Here is a 26,715-nt window from a genome sequence, read left to right on the forward strand (position 1 = left end):
GTTTTTTGTTTTGTTTGGGGTTTTTTTTGTTGTTGTTGTTGCTCTTGTTATTTGCTTGTTTTATTCTTTCTTTAGTTTTTTCCCCTTGTGCTTACATGTTCCTGCTACTTTTTTAAATTTAATTTTTGGTATGATATCTACTATCCGTTAGTCTTTAAAATTCTTTCTTTGGGGTGGAGTCAATGATAATTTTATACTTTAACCAAGTTTATTTCTTATAACACTTCTTACGTCTCTACCTGGGGTTAATTATGACCCTTGTGTTTTTCCTTTAGTCTTTGCTTTAATCTTTTAATCCTTGCTCTCATTAGACAGTGACTGCAAATTCTCTCTCAGCATTGAAATCTACCTAATTTTTTATATAACACTTTCTGTCCCTCATTATTTCAATAAATACAGTTCCATAGTCATTCTTTGTCCTTCTAAAAAACTCTATTTTTTAATATGAGTTTTTCAGTCCCTTTTCATGTATGCTGTTTATCAGTTTACATAAATAAATAGTCTGACCTTTAATTTACTTTTTCTTGTCTTTTAATCTTATTCTGAATAATCATTACCTCCTCCCACTCAAGAAATCTTGATACTCTTATTCAAATTTCTCTTTTAATTCCTAACTATGAACTTCTGCCACTCACACTGCCTCTTTCCCTCCAATTTCTGCTTAAAGCTTTTCTTAATAGATAAGTAGTACCCTTATAGAAAATAGACTGTTTTATTTCTTCTTGGGGTTTCTTTCTATGTACATGAGTATGTGGAATATCACCTTTATGGTCGCAGGAGACAAAGGTGTCCTGGTGTCCTGGAATATGTTTGTTACCTTGATTCAAAAGCCGTTGTAATCTTTAGTCAGGAGAACAAACACATATTCCATACTAACCCCCGCCTTCCCAGATTGATACCCATTTTTGATGGGAGACTGGTCCCTGAAAGTAACTAAATGACACAAATAGAAGGGCTCATGGAGTTGTGATCACTGTGAGAGATGAACTTCACCCACTTTATAGTAATTTGTAAAAGCTGAGTCTTTTGAGATTAGCATGCTCCAGATGTCAGCTGGAGTAGGCAGATGAGACCTTCAGGAGGAAATTGCCAACCTCTTCTACTTTTTTTCCTTTCTGTTTGGATTGGAGGCTGTGAATGTTAAAGATCTGAGTGTCTTTTATTTTACTTCCAATGACGTTTGGCCATCACTTGCTGCTAGAACACCGTCCTGCTCTTAACCTTGATAATGAAACAGCATCAGTTTCCAGCTGAGACCAGCAGCCAGCTTGTCCCTGACAGAATGGCCACTTCATAGCTGGTCCTGCTATGGACCCTGAGCTGCAAATCTTCCATAGATTCTGGTCAATGCTGTTGAGATAAAAGAATAACAAGAATGATTGAATAGCACAGCTGTGTGGGGTTTTTTGGGTTTGTTAGTTTCTTTTTTTTTTCCCTAGAATTTTAATAAAACAGGAAATCCAAAAACACAAAAGCTCCAACAGTGAAAGAATTAGCTAACACCCCTCCCAACAAACACACACAAATTTCTGCATGTCTGTTCCAATTGCTATTGAGAAACAAATGACCAGCCTGTCTCTCATTCCATGTCTTCCAGGACATAAAATAGCAGTTTTAAGAATGGTCAGCTCCACTCCATTTGAGTTAGTTACCCTTTGAGACTACTGTAATGCTGACACAGCAGAAGAAGAAGGTAAAGGGAGAGAACATGGCCACTGAGTTAGGCTGAGTCCTTTGGCGGATTGAGATACAAACTCCTGAAAATGCTCTGGACCTTAATTGTCATTTCCTGGAGTTGTCATATTTGAGGGTCAGATCTTCATGACTCAAATCTTATGGGCTCTAACAAATGTCACTGGATCTCAATGACAGACAGAATTTGATTTCTGAAGTTTCCAAGTTCAGTGGAAAATATGGGAAACAGTAAAAACTATTCTAAAACACTAGTGTCATAATTCAAATCTTAATATTTGTGTGTCTTTTGGAAAAATTCAATGAGGCCTAACCTTGTGTTTCTTGGCCTTTTGTGAAAACTTACATGCTCAAGTTAAAGAAGCAAAAATATTGGATCTTTCTCCAGTTGTGGCTATCATTACACCAACCATAAAAAAGTTAATTCCAGCAAAATTTCAGTCTGTCTTCTCAATAATGCAAAATACCAGCTGTGTGTTGTGCAGTGTTATTCATCAGCCGTGAGAATCATTTTGCCTTTGAGCACTTTTCTCCCATGAACTCTTCCTTTCAGAAACAGGCAGAAATCAGTACATGTGCAGAATAGATCATTAAAGAAGTATTCTGAAAAATGAAAGAAAACATTAGTTCCTAAGAAGAATGCACTTATGTCAATTTGACAATACGTGAGAGAGTCTAATAAAATCTTTTTCAGATTCTAACTTATTCTGTGATAACATAAGTTATAAACTGAAGTAAGTGAATAGTTATATAAAAGAAAATCCTCCCCCATTCTAATAATTTTCACATATTCAGAATGATGGTGTCTTTCTTTGGTTTTAGGAATTATTTTTTTCTGTATGTATTTTTTTTTTTGAGTGAAATTAAAATAAGTCATATAAACTTATTGAAAATGTGCATCATTATGACATTTTGAGACCAATTTTTCTGACATGCACAAACCAGTCCAAAGTTTGAATGGTCCTTTTGGGCCTAATTTAATAACCTATTACAATGAAATCATTATAAGCACATCAACATTCATAAATATGAGAAGGGCATCTTTTATGTGTTGCAGTAATAGCTAATACACTTTATTTGAACAAGATAACCTGTGGGGTTTTTTCCTATTAGACAGATCATCTCTCTCCCTCGTTGAGTCAGACACAGAAGTTATACATTGCATGCATTTTTCAGATGAAGCATATATGCAATATTGGAAAGACCAAATGTCTGTAGCTAAAAAATCAGAAACTATCAAGTTACTAGACTTGGTGTACATAATCTACCTTTTCATGTCAGTATCCAAGATACAGGATTAGGAATATTTCTGTCCTACTACAATGACAAAATCATAGCAAACTCGGTGAGACTATGTATTTATTAAAACAGGTCACACTTCAAAACAGTTACAGTACATAATGGACTTAACACAAAAAGACAATTTGCAACATTCAGCTTTCCAATTGTTATATATTCAAGACAACTGTGAGTGAAAATTAAGCCCTTACTGTGTGTGATCTCAGCATTTGCATGAATTTATGCTTAAAAGCTGAACAGTAGCATCTCCAAGTTGAAGCCTGTAATTTAAAAAGTATTAGTAGTGAGCTAATTTGAAACATGCCTTTCCCGCAAAAGAATTTCTAAGCTCTTGAGAGGCAAAATTAAATTTCTGGCCACTCTTTCATTTGCATTTCCATACTCTGACAGTTTCCATAATTGGATTATTTCTAAAATAAAGAAGACAATCATATTTTATTTAAACAATGGGAAGTGGAAAGACTTATAAAGGAAATATCTACTTTAGAAAGTCTACAGTAGCAAACTGAAAATAAAAACCAGCTTTCAATTCCAATTTTTCGGAGAAAATTCTCCATAGATAAATGTTATCTGATTAATGGAATTTACTTAAAAAAATGCTTACATTCTAGTAAAATTACTTTGGAGCAGGGTGTCTCATAGTGCTCAGCGCTTTCAGGGCTTTTTCAAAGTACGTTATGAAAAATAGAATGAGTAGCCAGAAAGCTGTATCAGGACATTTTGACATTTGGACCTCTTTGGACCTCATTTAGCACAACTAACTCCAACTGGTTTCTTTCATTCCCTTTGGTCTGCTGCTTATGGCAGCCATCCTGCAGTTCTGGAGGTTTAAACAGCTCCAGCACAGATAATCTCCAGGAACTTGTTTCTATTCCCCACATTTTCACAGTTTTCAGGCAAAACAATGAGTCTTTTGGCTCATCCCATTTCCTTGTGCAGACCTGGATTATAACCCAAGTCGTGCAAGATTATTAGATTGATTTCATGGTACTTCCTAAAAGAGCAAGTAAATTTTTTGAACTATACATTGTTTTACAAATGGAAACAAATTTAAAAAAATAAGTGAGTTGAGATAAAAGAAAAAGTGAATGAAACCAAAAAGAAGGTAAGTTTTGCATAGAGGGGGGATCACAGAACTCTTACCACCTAGCAGACTTTTAAGCTAATCTCAATAGTTTCTCCACATAACCAAGAAAGAGCAAAATACCCAAAGATATTCACAGCATTCCAGACAGGTTCTAGCTAGTCTGGTCTCAAAATCCTTCAATGATGGAAACCATAAACGAACTCCTCAACTCTCCTATTGCAGCTAGTATTCTTGCCATAACGGTGGCATAATAGTTACATTTTTGCTCTTGAATTCTCAAGTTCTGACAACTGTTATAACTTAAATATTGTTTGAAATAAATTTGAATAAATAAATATATATAATTTATATATATAATTTATATATATATAAATATATAAATTTATATTTATATATAATTTATATATAAATATATATATAAATATATATATATAATATATATATAAATATATAAATTTATATTTATATATAATTTATATATAAATATAATAAATAAAGTTGAATGAGAAACATGATTTCTTTATTTTCCTCATTAATTATGCACATCAAAATATGATCATTCTAAATAGTGCAGTGAGCTCACTCTGACCAGGGGATGTCCTGAAGGGCTTTAGCTTGTGTGTGTCTGAAAGTTGCATCTCCACATTATATAGAAAACGTATAGACTTTTAAGGACTACTTATTTGAGAAAGGAGCACCCTGCTGACTATAGTGACCCTTACTGGAGTCTAATTTGGGAATAACAGGCACAGACTTGTATTTATTATTTATTTACATTATTAGTACAAATATAATGGCTACAAGAGGATGTTACATTTTATTTTTGGCCTTCCCTCAGCCCTTCATTCTCTTACATGATCAGATCTTTTCCTGATGATATTTTTGCAAGCAATGCTGTGGTACTGGACAATCTTTTCAGCAGGAGACGTTGTAACATTAAGGGCTGAATTCTGTCCAGCTTCTCTGTGTTATAAACATACTTATTTAATATTATGTCTTATATAGTGGGAGTCACACTACTGCATTAGTCATGACAGGAGTGGCCAGCATTTTTGCCATAGTGAAGTGTCACACCATCAGCTCTACCCTGGGATTGCAGCAGAAACACAAATATGCTGGTGATCATAATGGATTGGAGGGATGAATTTGATTGATTATAAGGTGCACTGTCAAGCTGAGGATCACAAAAGAAAATGTTAAGAGTACATGGCATACACATACTAAAACAGGGAAAAGTGATCTAATGGGTAACAGTATGAGACAAATGAAATCTAAGTGATCTGTAGACAGTAAATTTCAGCTATTCTTATATGCTAGGAAATATACTGCAAAGAAACCTCACACCATGGCAGGTATAAGAAAATAATCTGGCATGAAATGATCTAGACTTCTTGGAATCAACATTGAATATGGTATCCACTATCCCTTTGATATGAAGTCAATTAGTTGTTACACCCCATTCAACTACTGTTGAGCTGAAGTCAGTGAGTTAGTCTTGCTCTGGTATAATTTTCTTTTTTGTTAAACTAAGTAAGCTTCTCACTGTGTAACATCCAGCCCTTTTTCTTCTGATTTTTATACTCTTTCCCTTGATTTTTGAAAGTAGGGAAAATTGGAAAGAAAACCCACAACAAACCAAACAAACAATACAGATTCCAAAAGAGGTTAGGGAAAACTGAATTATGGTTCTACATTAGTGAGCTGCAGTGTGCCATTGCTAGGTGCACACAGACTGTTGACTTTCATTCTTGGACAGAAAAAGGGACATTTCGGTTCTGTTCCTCCAAGGTCGAGCCAATTCCTGGGTTCTTGTATAAGTATTTGATAATGGAGAGGGAGAGAAGAGGTTACTGACAGAAGTCCTCTCGTAAGGATATGCATACACACCCCTGCAGCACATGATTATTGTGTGGGAGGTGCTGTCAACTGCAGATAACCCATTAGTTCTGGATAAGAGAGAGGCTAAAAAAGCTGGTTCTGCTCATCCATTCCTGAGCTTTGACGGTTGTATGTTCTTTTTCTATTCAAAATATTTTTCTGGTCAGTTTTCTGAAGAAAATAATTAAAGTTAAGTGGTGCTATCTTTTAATGTCTATTTCATGCTGCTACAAAATTCATTTCTAACCATTTTTAAGTTGTTCTCTTGAATATTTTTCTCTCATTTACAGCTTTGTCAGAAGTTTCTCATGAAAAAGTTACTTTGCTTTGTCTCAGGACATGATAATAAATCAATGAAAAATAATACAGGAATTACTATATTAAAGAAAGGAGGGCTTTTTCGACATCCATCTGCACCAATGATTTTATTATACCTCATTACTATGCAATATCATCCCTGCCAGCTTTGGTAAATAATTCTCCTTGAAATATTCTTGATGTTAATCAAAACACTTGTCTTGTTCATGTCTCTCACAGGAAATATTCATGATTGGAAATAGCTTTAAATTTTGACCATACCTCTTATTATTTGCCTCTTTCTCTTTCTCTCTTGTCTTCCTGTCCATCTTAGTAGACACACACACACACAAAAAAGAATTGTACTGGATTTTGAGATACAAAGACAGAGTCATAGGCAAACTGGATATGACAAGTTCTGTACGTCCTTTAAAAAGACACAGCTGTATTTGCAAAATACATAACCGTATTCACAAGTGTTTTGTCCAAACAGAATGTGAATACAAGGCATTTGATAGAAACATGACAGACCCAGTGGAATAATGAAGGAGGTACATATGGCACTTATAGAACAGTCCAATGTTCAGCTAGCGTTCCAGAAGTAAGGAACTGAAATATAACAGATCTGATCAGTTTGTTTAAATACTGCTCATGGTAGTTAGCAGTTTGACATTATTTTCTGAGAGATACAGTGCCCACCAGCCACAGTACAGTGAAAAAAACCCATGTAAACCTCCAGGGAAGTAACATATTGTCAAAAAGGAAAAAGGGCATAAAGATAACATTAATTTCTTATCATGGAAAGAAGACATTAACATTCAATTCCTACATCTCCTAAAAACAAAAACATAAAAGAGAAAATTTCTGGGTTTTTTTTACTGTTGACTGATATGACTTATCTTCACCCTTTGAAATACTGTTTTATTACAGTTGTATATGAAATCAATCCCCTCCACATTTTCTATAAAGAAAATGATGACTTTTCTGTGCCAATCTTTTGTTATCCTTACACCCTTCCGAGCTGTAATCTTATTAGCAATTGCTTATGGAATTACTTTACAGCACTGCTCAGAAAAACAGGATGCACCACTAAAATGAATTATGAGGGAGATAAGAAAATCGTAACTTGCTTGATGCAAGAACTTATTGGCCTAATGTGGTGTTCTGCTGTTGACTTTTCTCTCATACTGTCATCAGTGCTTCCCAAACTGAATGATATTTCCCTATGAATACCAAACAGCAGTGAGTGTTGGTAAAATGGCAGCATGGTAAAGCAGGAAAAAAATTCTTCTCCCATTACCCCCTGATTTAGTTTTTCCTTTTAAAACGTATCTTTCTGTAGTCAACATTCTTGTTTGTGCAGCAGAAAAGTCAATATGGGAAAAAAACCCTTTAGCTTAATAGAAGATTCTATTTATTTGCAATTTTTGAAACATTGCTTAGAATTTCAATATTATATGGGATGGAAATTCCTTCTTATCTGCTTCTAGCTTCCCTCATTTATCATTCATTCAGAGCAAGGAGGTAATAGGTAGGAAATGCAATCTTGTCGTTAAGGGGCTAAAGAACAATGTATTTTGAAACTAAATATACTGAAATATGTTCAATATGTCTTAAGCTTTTTTTACAGCTCTGCATATTCCACAGTGATTTGGAGAGAAAGAAAAAAAAAAAAAGATTATTCAGCATGCTGTATTTACAGTGGGCCTCTAGGAAAGCCATTCCTCCATTTCTTTATGGTTATTCCCTGAGAAAAGGGACCATAATCAGATCTCTTATATTTCAAAAGAGTAGTTACTTGGCAACTGTGACTGTGATTCTAGACTGCAGGATATATGTGCATTTTAGGTGATTTCCCCAGGTGCTCAGCAATATGTTTTTATTTTCTGAGTGAGAACTGGGATTGCAAAAGCATTTCCTGTGGAAATAAATTCAATTCATCCCCGTTCTCCTGCCAAAGTATACCATAAATTGCTCATATGGTTATTGTGTTCTCAAGAGCAATATATGGAACAATATATGCAATATTTCACTTTAAATGTGAACTTAACACCAGAAGAGTGCTCACTGCTTTCTCTACTAGGGCAGAAAGTTACTGACAGTTGAGTTGGAGTACTGATTAGACACTGAATACGAAATTCAAAAAATCTTCTCTAGGAAATAATGTACCCTTGATTCTGCCACCCTTCCTCCACTGTGCTGTAACTTGTACAAAATGCAGCACCACTGGAAGATACAGATAAACTCTCTGGTGCATGTAGTACTCAATCTGTTTAAGTGGCAGAACTGGAACTTCAATAAATAGCAATGAATTATGAAATGAAAATTTCTTTGTTAAAAAAAATAAATTCAGACTTCTGTGTACTTTTGCTTGATCCACTGAGCCTCTTTTATAAGATGTATTTGTGGCTTGGGAGTAGGATGGACACAGTGTGCAGAGGTACTTTTGGAGTCCATCTAACTCTAGCCCAGGCTATATTTTTACTATAATAGAGCTGAAATTCTTTCACTAGACTTATTTAGTGTAGGGTTTTTTAAAGTCAGTATAAAGCATTTAAGTGCGTTTTCATCATATCATTTACCTTCCCCTTGTGTACAAGAGATGTGTAACCAAGACAAAAGCATGACTACTTTAAAACTACATATCTGTTTTTAAATTCATACAGAAGGGACCTGAAAAGGTACTTAAAATATTGAATGTCCAGTATTGAAAGAAAACAGGATGCAAAGTAAACATGCTGCATTATCACTTCAGGATTAGTGCATTTCAAAGATTCTTACTCAACAAGCTGTGAGGAAAAGCAGCACCAAGCCCTCTAAAATACTGCCCTAATAGATAGACAAGCATCTCAGGAGAAATTATGGAAAAACAATCCTAATAGTTTTTCATTTGCAGTAGAATGGAGTGACTATTTAACCACTATTATATGAGCATTCTGTTTCAAGTTGCCCAAACATACAGTCCTCTTATATTGTAGTGTACAGTGTATATTATATATCATCATAAAAGTGCTAATGGATGTATAAGTGTACATTCTAAAACAAAGATCAGTCATAACATCCTAATTAAAGACATTATGTATTTTACATAAGTAAATAACATCTTTCACAATTTAATCTTGGTGTTTAAAAAATTTGTCACAGGGTTTGAGTGGTGTTTTCTTGCTTCCTGTAAGCTCCTGATTTTTGCTAGTGGTCAAGGCATATGTTTTAGAGTTTGTCATATTTTTGTCAAAATCTGTGTCATGGTCTTGACCACATCAATTCATTCATTGAACTTCAGTTTTCTTATCTGTAAAATATGTCCAACAAACACTCCAGTTTTAAAAGCTTATTCAAAGCTTTGAAAGTATAGACAAGTGCCAAATTTTAATTTTTACTTACAAAGTTTGAAGTTAAATCTATGTTCAGTAATTCATAAAATGAGAAGGAACTAGTAGAACTTTGGTCTTAACTCATATAATACAAGGTATAAGAATTAATCTTGCTGCTTTTCGATTATGGTCCTTTGCTTAACATTACCTACCCTGTCCTGTGCTGCTTTGGGTCTGTTAACCTACTTTTTTTGTTCTGGCATCTAGGGTTTCTTCTTGTCTCATTTTTGCTTTACTGGCTTAAAGGGCTGTTATGTATCTGTAATTTCTCCCTTTAATTTACCTTTTACATATAAGATATTCTATTTGATAAACCCTCTGGAGGCAAACCTGATGTATTAAATTCTTCACTCCTCTAAGTTTTCAAGGCCAGGCTGGATGGGGCTCCAAGGAATCAGATCTAGTGGAAGGTGTCCCTGCCCATGGCAAGGGATTGGAACTGAATTATCTTTAAGGTCTCCTCCAACCCAGATCAATCTATTACTCCATGATAAAACACAAAATGCTTCATCATGTGCTATACTTCCAAGGTTTTTTGTGATGTGGTGTTGATCAGAGGGACCAAATCAAGCGTGAGATAGATCAGGATGAGACAAGGTTGTCTGAAGTTTTTCCCTTATTCTATACTGCATTCTTTCTATTCTGCCTGTGCTACTGCTCAGGGTCAAAGATTATATCAGACATTTTCAGACAAGGTTTTGTTTGCCTGGCTTAGTTTTTTGTTTTGTTTTGTTTTGTTTTTTGTGGTTTGAGGGTCTTTTTTGTTGTTTCTTTTTTGGTTTTTTGGGGGTGTTCTTGTTTTTGTTTTTGTTTTTGTTTGGGTTTTTTGTGGGGTTTTTTTTTTGTTTGTTTTTTGTTTTTTAAGAATGGATGGATTTTGTTGTTTGTTTTTTTGGTTGATCTTTCTAACTGTGATTGGAATGACTTCATTTATTCATTCACTTGTAATGTTAGATGCTTTGGCTCCATGGGTAAAATGAAGAGTATGTTAAAATTTGTGTCAAGATCTCGGGATAACGAATGGACCAGGATTTTACCAAGGAGTCTGCTTGTGCATAGCTCTGAGGGAACCTTAAGAACTAATAAGCGTGAAACACTTTTAAAGTAACTTATTGTTAACTATAGAAGGAATCTAAGTTACTGAGACATCTTCAGCATCAGTCATGTAAAGAATGGATGTATGGCATGGATGCACATGTGTGTGTGTGTGCACACCTGTGTCCACATTCCTTCATATTTGACTTAGTCATTTGAGTTGGAGGATGAAAACTTAGCTGGAGACGGCCAAGTTCCTCCTTTTATAAAGATGACCTTTAGTAATGCAGAAGGGATGTCATGTAAAGAAGCCAGCGCTAGAGCCAATTTCCTATAGAGGGTGAAAAGCTGATCAGTGTATCAAAATGGTTCTGTACATCTGTGATAGCCAAATATTGTGAAATATCCCAAATTCATTATCCATACTTCTAAAGTACTATGGGCAACTGGCAGATTCATTCAAATGCAGAGCAGGAAAAAGAAAATTTGGTGCAGATTTGATAGACGTAGTGTGCAGCATGCTTTATAAACATTTCACTTTGCAGTATGATCATAACCCTTGCCCCTCCCTAAATTATTTTCAGACAGAAGAATCACATTTTGCTTTCTGTGATAAAATATCTTTTTTTACAAGTATCTGAAACATAGGCAAGGTCCTCAGGCAGCACAGCATGATTCTGAAACTCGAGCAATGAAGCTTCATAAATTCTGTACTGAGGACTATGAACCTTTGTAAAGAATCAGAAGAGAGAAAGGTAGTAAAAAAACCTTACAAAATAAAAGTGACATATTGAAGATGGGTTTTAATTTTTCTGTTTTTAAATTGTCTGTCAGATGCAAGAAATTCTTTCTGGTTATATGTCTATAAACATGTAAATCCCACAGAGATAACCTCTCCTACACTACAGGAATATTCCTAGGCTTTCTTATTTTTAACCCCTCTCTGCTGCCCATCACTCTTGCCTCTTGACACTTTAAGTGCACATCTTTCTCCCACCACTCTTTCCTCAAAAATTCAGGTGGTCAGACATGCCAATCTACAGCATTACTTTTCTATGTGGTATTTGTTGCAGTATTCTTGAATCAGTACAGAGCAGAAGAAAGGAAATCAGAATGGTGTATGTAATGGTTGTGTTCACTGGCATGATTTACTGAAGACAGTAATCACTGTCATCTTTTTAGCCTTGATAATCCTGACCCACAAAAGAAGCAGTAAACAGGTTTTATGCCCTGCTAATGGGGCTATTTGATGGTTTCTTCCTGCTGGCATCATTCTTAATGGTGACTTTTCCTCAACGGAGGTTTACAGGAGGGCTGGGTGATCACACACAATTGGTAGGGTTTCTCTGCCTCTGTTCTTATCTGTATGTTCTTATCTGTATATTTGAGATATCTGTCCTCAAAAAAAAAAAAAAAAAATCCCACAAACACAGCCATAAAGAATATTGAAGGATGTAGTTCCCCAAAAGGAGAAAACCAGGCTTATTTAGAGCATTTAAAGTTTTCACAAAACAGATATGACAAATGCACAACAAGGTAACCTGCCAGTCTGCCAGACTCAATCCCTGTCAAGGAAGTTTGTAAGGGAGGTCTTGTGCAGAAACTTGTTGGGCTGTTAGATTTGTGGAACTACTGAAAACAATGGTAGCTGCAAATCCCATTTCAATGGGCAAAAATTATTCCCTTTGTATTTTTTGGCATAAAGTATGTGTTCGATTTTCCACAGTACCTTATCTAACAGGACATTCTCCATTTACTTTTAATTGTATATAGCTTTCCCCTAAATAAGAGATTTAAGTGCTAAATCTATCCTCCAAGGACATCATGTGAATTAGGAATGTTGTCTGGAGGTGTTTGAGCTCATAAAACCACATAAACATGTACTCCTATATGCTAGCTGTTTTCATCTGTGAAAAGTATGAAACCAACAATATTTTTGTCACTAAATAAATCACACAACTGTAATTACTTGAAAGCTTCCAGTAGTCCACAATTTTTTCATTTACTTACATTGCTTAAGGAATACTGTAAAAAAAGAAATTTAGAGAAAAGAAAAGTGAAGTACAGGTGAGCAGTGGATGCATTGGGAACTCCTATTGATGCAGTATCCACAGTTCTTGAGTGTAGTGCCAGAGAGTGTGAAAAGGGAGGATGTACAGACTGTAGGTGAAAGCAGAAAAGAAAACAAGACTGTAGAAAAAGCTTTACAAAAGAAGGTAAATAAGAGGTACAGTTAAAAAAATGGCAATCTAAGGCAAATGAAATAGAAAAGTCATTAAATGGATTCAAATGAAGGATGGGAAGATGGGAGGGGAAGAGCAGAGGAAAATCTGGGCACGCTATTCAGTTCCTCAGATGTTTTGGAACCAATCATTCAAGATTTTCTTTGACGTCATTTTGCACCTGAATGTTATGAAACAACAGGATAAAAGAACAACAACAAAAAAAAACCCCAAAAACAAAAAAACCAAAACAAACCAAAACAAAACCACAAACAAACAAACAAACAAAACCCAAAAAACCCACCAAAAAACACACAAAAACCAAAACACAAAACAAAACAAAACAAAAAACCAAACAAAAAAACCCTCAAAAAAACCCCAAAAACAAAACAAAACAAACAAACAAACAAAACCACAAGAAACCCCCTTCCTTAATGGCAATCATGTCTTCTAAAACTGCAACTTGACTAATAAGGTGTCAACACTTTTCAACCAGTGTCTTGTCCGCCATCCTTAGTTTTCTTACCTACTGAACTCTATTTTTGCTTGCATATTTTTGCTTGCTGTAACTTCCTTGCTTTTGAGTTTTTTCTGTAACTATGCTCCAGATTCAGTCAACTAAGCACAGCTATTTTTAATAATTTCAATATATATTCACTATCAGACTTCTATTTTAACTTGCACCCATGGTATGAAAGGTAGAACTGGTGTGCTGTTTATTTTCTCATCCAAAAACCATTGTAATGACAAGCTACTCATTTCCCATTATGATAGATCATTTATCTGGAAGCAGAATTATTTTTCTAATAAGAAAGTTAAGAACTTGGTTCACCACTACAGCTGTGCAAAACCATCTAATTTGAAAAATCAAAGGCCAACTTGTACAAGTATGATTTGAAATTGTACTCTGGAATGTTGAATTTCCGTTATGAATTCCTCTCCATGGACAACTAGCTTTCATAGAAAGAAATAGGGGAGGAGAAAAGGCAAAAAAGAGAAGAGGTCAGTGAGAAAGAGAAAAAATACTGAGAGAAGGAAAAATAGGAGGAGGGGGGGAAAGAAATTAAAAAAGATTTGTTTGAAACATCACAATTTTAGCCTCAGATTCTTTGGTAAGCAGAAGTAGTTTTTTTTTATGCTGCCTGAGAGATATGCTTCCTTGTTTATCAGCAGATAGTATAATAGTTTTACAAGAGTGTCTCTCTCCTATTACCCCTTAATCATTGGATCTTAAAGTAATTCTGTGCTACTTAAAAGGGTTTAAACCAAGCCAAAAAAGTAGTGAATTAAAAATCCCCCAATTTTTATTATGATTAATTTATTAATCATAAAATTTATATTATATTTATGGTAATAGTATATCAGAGCTAAAAACTAGACATTGATACACCTTCACAATATATTCACAATTAATTACTAAAATAATGAGTATTCACCTCTATACTAGCTAAAAGATTATTATCCTTTCTTCCAAATTTTCTCTGCATCCATACATCATAACGGGGAAAAAAAAGTTTGACCTCAGCAAGCAATATTTAGTTATTGCAAAGCATTCTTTTGCTGGCTTATTTACTTTAAATCTGCTTTTAAAATGCTACCACTACAGGCAGTCAGCAAATTGATTTAAAATGTCAACCCACAGGGGCCAGATTCTGACATCACTTGTCCCCCAAGTAAAAATACTTTGTCTAATGAATTATCTTGTGGAAATTAATAGCATTATTCACAGAGCCTATAATTTAGTTAAGGTGAAGGCAATGAAAACCAGGTTCTGCACGGTTAGTATTATTTGCTTTACACTTCTATATGTTGCTTTACATTGCTGTTATTATAAATGTTAACTTTATTACTGTAGTTTCTTCTTGGAATATTTTGAGATGAAAGAAGGAGGACATTTTTCCCTGAAAAAAAATGTTTCTATTTTCCATTCAGCTCTAATTATTCACTATATATCAGGGCACTCAAGTGGGAGCTCTATTTTGCATTTATACTAGAAAACAGGTAAAAATAGCAGGAAAGATAGTTTACAGAAAAAGGTTTTGACTTGGCAAGACATTTAAGTATATGCTTCATTTAAAATAAGCAATTAGGCCCCTGGAAGCCCCAAATTTGTTGCAGTCCAGAAAGCAACTGTGGCTTTAAATTTCTGTTCTGTGCATCATATATTTGTGGTACCCAGTTGCTTGGCTTACATTAGAAAAATATAAAAATATCACAGAAAAATTTTGTGGTATGTGCATCAGATGACAACCACCAGCATTTAGCATATTTTTTGGTCCAACTCATATGCAGGAAGAAAACACACATTATTTTAAGAGAATCACTTATGGCAAAGATACTTTTTAAATTTTGTGCAGCTGAAATACCCCTTTAAACTGCTGAGAGCATTGGAGAATTTTGGTAGGTATGAATTGTACACAGATATAGCATGTTCTACGCAGAGGGGAAAATAATCTGTTCTTTGCTTACAGTCATTAAATGTACTCAAAACCATATCTATATCTATCTCTACAAATATGTACTGATCTTTAACTACTGGTTTTCTGAAACCATTGCTGAAGGCAATTTTCACTACGTGTGTCAGCTAAAATTCAAGATGCTTAGAATTCAGCAGATATTGATTAAAAAAATCTTATGTGGCTGCAGTAATTGTCCTGGGTGGTGACAAAGTCACATGGGTGACTTTGAGGGTAAGCCATTTGTCACCAAAGCTTAGAGATGTGTACAAGCATCTCATTGTATTTCATGGAACAGTTATCCCATGCTGGAAGTTAATGGTTCTTCAACACCGTTCAGGGTAAGTCCTAGTGAATAAAGTCAAATCTCCAGAGCCATCCCTTGGAGCACTGGTCCCTTGGAGCTCTCTGTGGAGCCATCCCTTGGAGCACTGCCATACACACTTGTGCCTTGTGGTCCACAGCTGCAATGGTTGGGCTGGCAATTTCATGGACATCCAGGGGAGATGTGGAGAGAATGGCACAAATTTTGAGCTGTGAGCTCCTTCCTACTTTTGGAAGGACCTCAGCAATTGCTTCTCTCTTTCCCTCCCTTCCCCCCTCCTTTCCTTCCCCCCTTCTGCAATTGAAGGCACAGCCTGTTTCACTGAGTGAGTTTGGATCTCCCTCACTGCTCCCCATATGCATCCGCAGCAGAAAATAATCTGAAGAGACAAAACAGCTCACTGCTAATATCACATTCTAGTGCCCTCTTCAGGGAGCCTCAAGTGCAATCTTGCAGGAAGATTATTGAAGCCTGCCTGTGAAAAGTTTATTGGCATGGATGAGTTTTCATTCCAGTGGGTGCTGGAGAGTTTCAGATTATTCCTGTGGAAAGGAATGGATGAATTGGTGAGCAGCTTGTAAACTCTCACAGCTTTTGTTTTCCCCTGGCTGTTCATAAATTCAGGAAAACAGCTGCTAGATTCCTGACAAGTGATTTACATAGTTGATAATTTAGTTTCCCTGCCAAAATACCCTTGCTTTTAGTTTTCTGTTTATTTGAATCACACAGAAAGAGTCTGAAGTGTCCATCAGCTGAAAAGGGTAGGATCAGTCTTGTAAAAACCATTTTCCAAGACTGTGCATAACTTACCTCACTAGTCTATGAACATGATGAAATAGGTTTTCAAATAGTTTTAAAAACTTTTGTTAGGCTACTTTCCCCTCCTTTACCTTGCAAAAAGGCCTAACACAAATGGGCTACTCCCAAAACTTAGAAGAATAAAGGCAGTTTGCTTTCAGAGTCACCTAAATTCAGCTGAAGAAAGTACACTTTGGAGTATTCTCCTTTCAATGTTAGAATTACAGGATCACAGGAATCACAGTTTACTCTCCCCTATTATTTAATCTAAAATAATTAGATTAAATAGTTATTGGAATAGGCTCCACTTAAACCTACTCAGTATTCACTAATGGTCAACAGACCTTGGCAGTTCTCTTTTCCTCTGGTGTCACACCCTTCATATTCCCAGAATTCCTCTGTTGACTTCAGGGCATAGATACCTGCTATCCATAAGTAAAGATAACTTGTTGCCTTTTTTTTTACCTTCCCATAGCTTTTTATTTACTTCTGATCAATTACCTTCCAAATATTTTTTGCTTTCCCTTCAACACTGAGACAGAAAGTTACATCAAATATGCAAGTAACACACTTGTATCAGGAGCATTGGATAACCTCAAAGGCCCCTGTCAGAAAGTTTCTGCAGCTCAGTGTGCAATAGGCTCCATGTTAATTGAAAAACGTGGCTATAGCAAGGAAAATCTACTAAGTACAAAGATTCCTATGCAACCCTTGGAAGTAGAATTTTTCTTAGAAATTCTTCTTAGAATTTCTTAAAATTATAGAATTATCACAGAATTATTTGGGTTGTACGAGACCTTACAGATCAGTAGTTCCAATCACCTGCCATGGGCAGGGACATCTTCCACTAGTCCAGGTTTCTCAGAGCCCCATCCAGCCTGGCCTTGAAAACCTCCAGGGGTTAGATATCCACAGCTTCTCTGGAAAATCTCTTCCAGTGCAGTAAAGCACAAGATATGAACCCACTTTCCAGCTTTCCCACAGCAGTTTTGAAACAATTGCTGAGAGTGGTGGTTCACTCAAAAATGTGGTGTGTTCCTTTATATTTGGAAAGTACTGGCCTCTCCTTCATGATTAACAGTTCAGCAGGGCAAATTGGTTTTTTCATTTTTCTTTTTTATTTTTGAATTTCTTTTTCCTTCTAGCTCAGTTTAACAATTTTCTAGGAATATCTAGCAACATTCCCCTCAGAAGAAGTTATTTTGCTGGAGGTACTGGGTGATTTGGACTAACACTACCTGCATGAAAGTTAAATGGCAGCTATGATAACTCCTGAGGGCTTTCGTTTGTTCCTCCACCCTCCCTTCAATATTAAATAGAATTAATTCAGGTAGCTGGCTAGATGCTTTGACTTGTCATAATTCCAGACTTCTGGGAATTGCAGGGAATGATTAAAAAGATATTTAGATGAAAATGTAACTGTTTGGTTATTTATCCAATCACCCAAAGAAACACTTTGTTTCTTTTAGGCATTATTTCAAGGAAATGGGATTTCTGGATACACAAATCTTTGACGTAGCAGAAGCAAGCTAAAGGTGACATGAGCAAAAAAATTTCACATACAGCCACATACCAGAACATCTGTCAACCTTCCTCTGTATTTTTGCCCAATAAATTATGCACACTGCAGAGCAAATTCAAATGGCACCTCCCAGGCTGTGAGTGTTCCTCAGTCCTTCCCAGCTATTTCTGAACTTGCAGTATGTCCTCTGCTCCTGAGGGAGATCCTGTGCTTTCTACTGCTTCCTTCGTCTCTGGGGGACTCAGTGCAAAACCTATCAAGAAGGCAAGGCAAAGCATCTGTCTAGCTCAGGGAAACCATTCCCCAGAAGAAGCCTTGTCAAAGTTATTCATCAGGCTTTGGTAAGTCTCAGTCAGGTGGATCTTTTCAATACTATGGTCAATGGCATTAAAAATAAATTGGTTTTCATACTGAGGAGAAGCAGGAATGCCTAAAGCAGACCTATGATGAAGTAAGGGAAAGCAGCACAAATACTGTCTGGGGGTGCCCCTCCCCTTCTCTGCCAACACCACTGCCCCTGTACCTGTTGTGCTCTTTCAGAATGAAACACTTCCTGACAGAAGAATTGGAGCATATACCCTAGGAAGCAAACTTATTTTCATTTCTGATTTGGGAAGGAAAATCCATGGGTCCAGTTTCAGGTTTGTTTTTTTATTAGTATTATTTTTCACCTCTCAAACCAGGAGATGTGTTATTTTCCTGCCTGAGAAACAATACCTGCATTTCTATCCGGTGTCTCAGGATGAGAAGCTTCACTAAGGGCTGGGAGAACTGTGTAAACCATGTCCATCTGCAAAGCAAAACTTCTCACTGCGCTGTTCAGACTGTTTGGGCTGCTCGTTTTTAAAATAGCTAAGTTACTAAAGGAAAACTGCAAGAAAATTGCAACAGCATTAAGTTGTCCCAACAGTAGACTTTTATTGTAATGTATTTTTTTCCATCAATAAATAAAAAAATTTAAAAAGGATAAGAAAAGGGATTCAGTACCAATCGGAGAGTCATAAAAATCCAAGCATTCCCATAGTTCCCTGTCAAGAGATTAAATGTAAAAAAAAGGCAGCCAAAATAAATAGAGGTGCTTGCCCTGTTAAAACAGGAGTTGGCTAAGTGAGCTGCTTTTTAAAGTACTAGTACTAATCCATGGAGAATCAGGACCTGCATGAATAAACTGTATAAAAACCATAGCATTTTTAAATGAGCAAAAATTCAGACCGTAAACCTAGTGTATTTCTCCCTGCCAGACTGCAACCATAACCAAAGGGAAAAAAAGAACTATTTTGAAGGAGTAAAATTAAGTGAGAGGGGTGGAGAGCAGGGCAATGATTAATGTGTGTGGTTTTATTCCTCCTTTACTCTGTAGTATGGAGACATCTGATGCAGATCTCCAAACCAAAGCATCATTTATTTGGCACACTGTATAGAAACATGACTGCATTTACATGTCAGTGAGGAAAATGTGACCTACCTAACAAAAGTTATTTACAGCCCTTTGTGGCATTAAATATAGGGGTGTTCACCTAAATGATTCACTTCAAAAAGGGTTGTGCACTCTCCACACTGTTATCAACAGGGACTGGTCTCCCATGTAGTATTGCCCATGTAAAGTAAACACACTCCAGGACAGAAGCGTTCATTAAGAGATCAAAATTGAACTAAATTAACCTGTTCAAGGTCCTAACCTTGGAGTCAAAGCTTAGTTATCAGAAAGGAATAGGCTTCTCAGAGGAAGGGGTGGCAGACCAAGTTGAGCCCACCTGTCTATAAAGACAAGGAGGAAAGTTGTTCGGCATTTGCAGTAAATGGATTTACAATATAATGATTTATTCTTTGTTTACTTCATCACTGGAAGAAATAGTTTTCAGAATGAATTATATTTATTAAATCTTTCTGAGTTTTGCTGCACAAACATCTTTGGAGGAGTTCCTGTGCAGTCAGAAGACTGAATACATGAAACTCAGACCTGACTTAGTCAAACTGTTTTCTTGACTCCCATATGCAAGAGACTTTTTTGTGGATGCATAGTTTTCTATCCTTAGAAAATGAGGTACCAGGCTCTTGGCATCATTAGAGGAAGATGAATCATGTCCACAGATAGGCTTTCCTCTGTATTCCTGTTCTACCAAAGGATGCAAAATGATAAAATTGTATTATATTGAAAGGTTAATCCTCTCTCCTTCAGGAAGGATATGAGAGAGCTGATTAACAGGTTAAAGTCACATGTGATAAAGGAACAGTTATAAACTCTTTGGCTGACATATCCACTGAAAGCAATGTGAAAGGTTAAAGGGAGATTTTCTTAGCATCAGATAGACTGAGGTTTTCATATGAAATTGTCATAAATAAATCAATACAGTAGTGGTTATGACCAGACAGGAGTAGAAATATGGCAGTTTTGTTTTCTATCTGTGCACTGAGATGAGTTAGAAACATATCAAACTTAATTCAATTGTCCAAAGGTTTCATCATAAGGAGGACAAAAAGGGTAACAGGCATGTCAAACATTAATTCAGTTCATTAATTAATTACAAAAGAACATTTCATCCCTTTGAGCCCCAGCAGTCATAATGACTTATTTAAAATTGGTCCAAGATCATTAATGTAAAGATGTGGCTCTTTGCCAGATGACATATGAGCTACTGAGAGCTCTCCTAATAATATGCACTGTACAGTGTCTCAACATACCTCATCAATGCCTGTGAGAGTTATTTTATATTTGTATTTCACTACTACAACAAGGAAACATGCTGGGTTTGTGGCTCTTTAATGTACTCAGTCAAGGCTGGACTTGATTTTGGATGTCTTTTCCAACATTAATGATGCTATGATTTTATATGTGAAAGGGAATAGGTATGAATTAGGCTGCTCATTTAAGGGCAGCTCCTGGGGTGAGGGATAGAGGGGACAGGGGATAGATCATTTTGTACATGAACACTGTGCAGTAGAAAGGATGCATAAAAATACAAGTCTTGCAAGAAGGATCAGCCCCTGATTTTCTTCTCAGTTTTTGTTCTGTGGAAAACAAATATATGTATATCTGTATCTGAAAATTTCCTCTAGCAATAAAAATACTAGTGTTTTTAATTGTCAACTCTTACTTGATGCAAACTGCTTTGAGTTGCCTTGACTTTTGTAGAAGAGAAATGCGGATTTACACCACCTAAGTAGCCAGTGAAATAAAAAATTCTTAGTTACATGCCTGCTACAGACTGCCTATGAAACTCTCTGTGGACAGAAAAGTGACAGGAATCATGTTTTGTCTCTAGCTTGGAGGCTTTTGGTTCAAAAGTTCAGAGCTAAAGTATTATTGGAATACCTGTGCACTTAAGGTCACTTGTGGTAAAAAAGAAGACCAAACAGCAAAAACGTAAGAAGAGAACAAACCTGACATAAAGATGTAAAGCAAAGGCAAATGAATACAAAGAGACCAAAGAGAGAACAGGAAAAAGATGAAATAAAAACTTTAACAAACCCTAACCAACAATAGTGAGAGACAAGATACAAACTCCTCTTTTCTACCCACGGCTTAGGAGGAAGTAGGGCTTCATTTGATGACATATGAAAGAATAGCCCTAGATAAATATTAAAAAATTGTTAGCTTACAAAAATAGATATACCATCACTGCGAGCCTCGATCCATGTAAATTATTTTAGCTCTACGAAAGTCAATCTATTCACTAAACAAACAGAAATACCACCACTGAAGTTACAATGCATCACTTTCTCATTATAAAATGGCCATTACTTGAATACTGTTTAAACTGCTGAAGTGCAAAATTTTTTCTTTTATTGCTCTCCATCTCACTGGAAATAAGCCACATGCAAGTAAAACCCTAAGGAAAGTTTTGTTGGAGGACACTTTTTAATCATAATTTATCATGAACACTGATTACCAACAGCAATGGAAAGAAAAGTATCTCTTGTCCTCATGAGATTAAGACTGACAAATCACACCATTTATTGTTGCAGCCCTCAGGACCTAAACCAAAAAGGAAGTATTTTCCCATGGATATAGAAAAGAAAGCTTGCTTTGCCACAGGGGGTTTTCCAGTAAGAAACACATCTACTGCTTTACCTTCCTCTCTACAGATCTGGTGTCCTAAACTCTTTCCTAAGCAAGTGTCATGGTCAGATTGAGGCTGTTTGGGTTGCCTGAATCTTTTAGTCCAGCATTGATCGATTCATGTTCTAACACCTTAGAAAGGCAAAGGAGGTAGGAAATCGTTACGATACAGTATCAGAGAAAATTCAAAAATATGTTAAAATTTAGCATTCATTGTTTCTCACAGATGCCAGAATTGGGCAATTAGCAATCAAAGAAAATCAGTAAGCAGGTTTGCAACAAAGGAGAAGAAACATTTCCATAGGCTGTCTGCAATGTACCCACAATTTAAATGTTCAAAGTGTTTCAGATATTTCAGAGCAGATAAAGGCTTCAACTCACATTCATTTTCCATTTCTTTCTTATTTCAGTCAGGAGAGCAGCTATTTGAGACACAGCTTTTTCTACAAACTTGCAGAAGAGTCTCTTTTTGTTCTCTTGCTGCTAGTGAGGGCAGAGGCCCCATTCTTGGTCTACAATCTGTTTCATGTTCTTTACCCTTTGGTGCATGGTCAAACACCTAGGACACTGACAAGATAAAAAGCTAAAATGAATAATTATTCTAGAAAAGGTGTCTTAGAAAAATGGAAAGGATCCATCTATGGCAGCTCATTATGAGACACACTATCAATTACATACTGTAAAAAGTTTCACAATTTCATACAAAATAGGAATATAATTTATAAGCACAATTAGAATCCAGAAAAAGAATGCACACTGAATTGCAACATCTTTAGAATTACATTTTATGCCAGAAAATAACACACTTTCCATTTAACTGTGATTTCAAATGCAAATACAAGTATCCTTAGAATGAAGCAGATGTTGGGCTTTATTTCAGTAGAATGAGCAGTTGTTCATGTCTGAATCCTTTTCTTCTGGGGAAATATTTCAATGCCTTAATGAATGAAAGACAGACATTGCTGGGTTTTGCAACAAGTTCCCAGGCAAATCAATTTTAGCTCTGTCTTTGGAGCAATTATTGAAAAGTTGTAGACTGTTACAGTGATAATTCTGTATTAGTGTCATGTTAGGGGAGAGTTTTTATTTTTTTATTGTTCTGGGAGAAGGTTTTGTTACACTTGAATGTAAATTGTTCTGACAGTAAATAGAGGACAGGCAGATACTTCCACACATAAGTTGGAAGTTGCTTTGGCAAAGGCCTGGAAAATAAAATCCTCTGGGGTAAAAACCCTAACTTATTAATCCAACTGTAAAGGCAGCTACAACTGGTTGGGTTTTAGGTACCACTGGAGAAAACAATACACAGCTGACAGAAAATTCTACTTTCCTTCAGATCTGGGCTTCTTTTTTTTTTTCATTCTCCCATACCCTGAAGCACAAACATATGTGTATATATCTGTGCCTAGGCGTAGATATATTGTGTGACCCCAGCTACAGGGAAAAAACCAAGCAGGACCAGGGAGATGATAGCAGCAGGGTTTACATTAATAACAAATGAAAATACTCAGGAGTTTGCATAGCATGGAGTGTCTGACATCCTGTTCTCTTCGTGATTTTGCAATTCAGTTGGTTTTCCTCCATAATATACAATATAATTTGTTTTCTAAATACTGTTTTGTGATATGGCACATCCTTTTCACTGTGCCAGCTGACACTTTAGGATGAACACTGATGGTTTTTACCCTAGGAGTTGTCACCAGTAGCATCCTGTGATGGACACGGCAGCCAGGGGAGGTGAGATCCATGCTGGGGATAGCTTTGCCCCCTGGGTAGCTTGGAGCAGCTGGAGCAGGTTGCAATTTCTGGAATGGAAAAGACAGAGAGACAAAAAGAAACAATTGAATCACAAACATTTTTAGTAAGCACATCTAAGCAGTTATTGTTAAGGTCTTTTCTTAAGGGTTGACAGGGATAGAGACCACATGTACTGTGACAAAAAAGCACAGGAGGTTCAAAGATCATTCGAGCTCTGCACAGGCGAACCAAGACCTCGTACTCAAGAACACGCAGCAACAACTATGCAGGTACAGAGCTCCATTTTGGGGCTAACTCTGCTTCACTGAACACCAATGATTTTGTTTTCTTAGAGCTGAACGTCTGTCTCTGATATTCGATTACAATAAAATTGCTTTCCCCCTTCTTTTTGATGATTTAGAAAATCAACATTAAAAAAAAAAAGCTTAATTTTGTCTTGCCCAAATTCTCTTCTGAAATAAACCTGCACAGCATTACTTGAAACAGTGATTCTTTGTCTATTTGAACCAGTGATTCTTTGTCTGTTTGAACCACTGTAGAAATTAGATCAATGGGTTTTAAGAGATTTCATAGAAAACTTAAAAACAAAATCACAAATGAGAATTAAAACATACATAATAAAAAATCAAACCACCAGATTTATGCATAAGGGAAAATACTGAAATTTAACTTTCAAAGCATAATATGTCATGTTAAAATATGTAATGTAAAAATCCTGTTAGATGAAATGAAAGGATACTTTATACAACTGTTCTTATATAAACACCAAAAGCTGGACAAATGTATATTTAATGATTTTTTAAAATACTGTATATAAACGATTTTTGGATTTTATGTCAGAATCTAAAGACAAGTAAATATTAAAGCATATGAAACAAGAAAAAATTACCTCCACCTTTTCACTTTGATTACTGGTTACTCAATATGAGCTCCCAGACACTTGGCAGCCATTTGGGAACGTCCCTTGCACTTCTGTAAAGTGAAAACAACACTGTCTTGAGACAGGGGACATAGGCTGAACCCTAGACTTGGAAAAATTTAGTACTAGACTACATATTCTGGGCTTAAAATTGGAATTATATTGAGGCTTCAAGCATTTAAAGAAATGCATTTCCTTTGCAGGTTTACAGGTGTATTGTGTTTGCATGGCAAGAGGCTACAGAAGCAGCTTCTGAAGAAGCTGCCAGAAGCTTTCCCCATGTCTAGCACAGCCAATGGCAGCTGACTCCAGGATGGACTCACCACTGCCCAGAGCTGAACCCAGCAGCAGCAGTGGTTGTGCCTCTGGGATATCATATTTAAGAAGTGAGAAAAAAAACTTGCAAGCTATCAACAGTCAGAGGAGTGAGAATATGTGAGAAAAATAGTCCTGCAGTGCAGGAGGAGGGTGAAGAGGTGCTTCAGACACTGAAGCAGAGATTCCCTTAGTGAAGGCAGTGGTGAGGCAGCTGTTCTACAGCTCATGGAGCTCCATGATGGAGCAGAGATCCACCTGCAGCCCATGGAGCAGGCAGGTGCCTGAAGGAGGCTATGAGCCACTGGGAAGGCTCCACTGGAAGGTCCTGTGACCCTGAAGATATAAGAGATCGTTGGAGCAGGTTTAGTGGCAGGAATTGTAACCTCAAGGGGGATCCCTGCTGGGGCAGCCTGTTTCTGAAGGACAGTATCCCATGGAAGCAACCCACACTGAAGCAGTTTGGGAAAAACTGCAGTGTCTAGAAACAACTCACATCGGAGAAGTCTGTGGAGGACTGTCTCCCATGGAAGGAAGGCCATGCTGGAGCAGGGCAATAGTGTGAGTAGTCCTCTCCCTGAGGAAGAGGGAGTTGCAGAGATGATGTGTTATGAACTGACCACAGACCCCATTCCCTGACCCCATGAGCAGCTTGTGGAGAGGAGGGAAAGAAAATTGGCAGGAATTATGTTGAGGAAGAAAGGAAGGGGAGGAGAAAGATGCTTTTAATGTTTGGTTTTATTTTCTTACTCTGCTATGATAGTTTAATTGAAACTAATTTCCATCAGTCAGGTCAGTTTTCCTATGATAGTACCTGTTGAGATATCTCTCCCTGCCCTTCTCTCAGCCCAGAAGCCTTTTCTTCTATTTTCTCTTGACTGCCCAACTGAGGAGGGGAGTGACAGAGTGGCTTTGCTAGAAACTTAGCATCCAGCCTGGGTTAACCCAACACAACACATTGAACAATGTGCTGGTGTATCTTTCTGGAATGTATCTTGAGGCTGTACAGTGAACCTACTGTCCAGCTTCAAGATACAGCTGCAGACCAATCAGGTTTGGATGCCTGGATAAATTACTGATGCATTGTGCTTTCTCTGCTCAGTTTATAAGCCAAAATTTTGATAGTCAATCAGCAGAAGATAGAAAATTTTAATTACTAACTCTAACATTATGCACTTTAAAAAAAACCCAAAACCTAGGGCAAAGTTTGGCTTCTGAAAACCATTTTAAGAAACTGGTGGACAAAAGTCCTGAACTGAAATTCTACTTTCAAACTTAAATTCACAGGAGCTATTTCAGCTGACCTTGATATACTGAGAGAGGAATTTTTTGTGTTTTTTTATTTAGCTATAATATTATCTTCTTCTCCATGGTGTTTTGTAGTAGGTGTTTTTAATAAGAAATCCTTCAAAACAACCATATCCTTTCTCATCACACAATGTAAATCATCCATGATTGACAGTCCCCATGGAAAGATAGGATTTCATGGTCAATACAATATAAATAAAATACATGAGTCAAGAATGCATTTCCATCTCATTACAGCCAGGATAAGCTTGAAAGTACAGAGCAAGAGCTTTACATTCTTCATTCATGTAATAGCCCAAATTCAGACGGACTAGACATGAGGCCTGAGATGAAGAGTAAAATCAGGGGCCAAAACTCACTTTTACCCCTC

Source organism: Prinia subflava, chromosome 1 (genome assembly GCF_021018805.1).
Source record: "Prinia subflava isolate CZ2003 ecotype Zambia chromosome 1, Cam_Psub_1.2, whole genome shotgun sequence".
Classification (NCBI taxonomy): domain Eukaryota; kingdom Metazoa; phylum Chordata; class Aves; order Passeriformes; family Cisticolidae; genus Prinia; species Prinia subflava.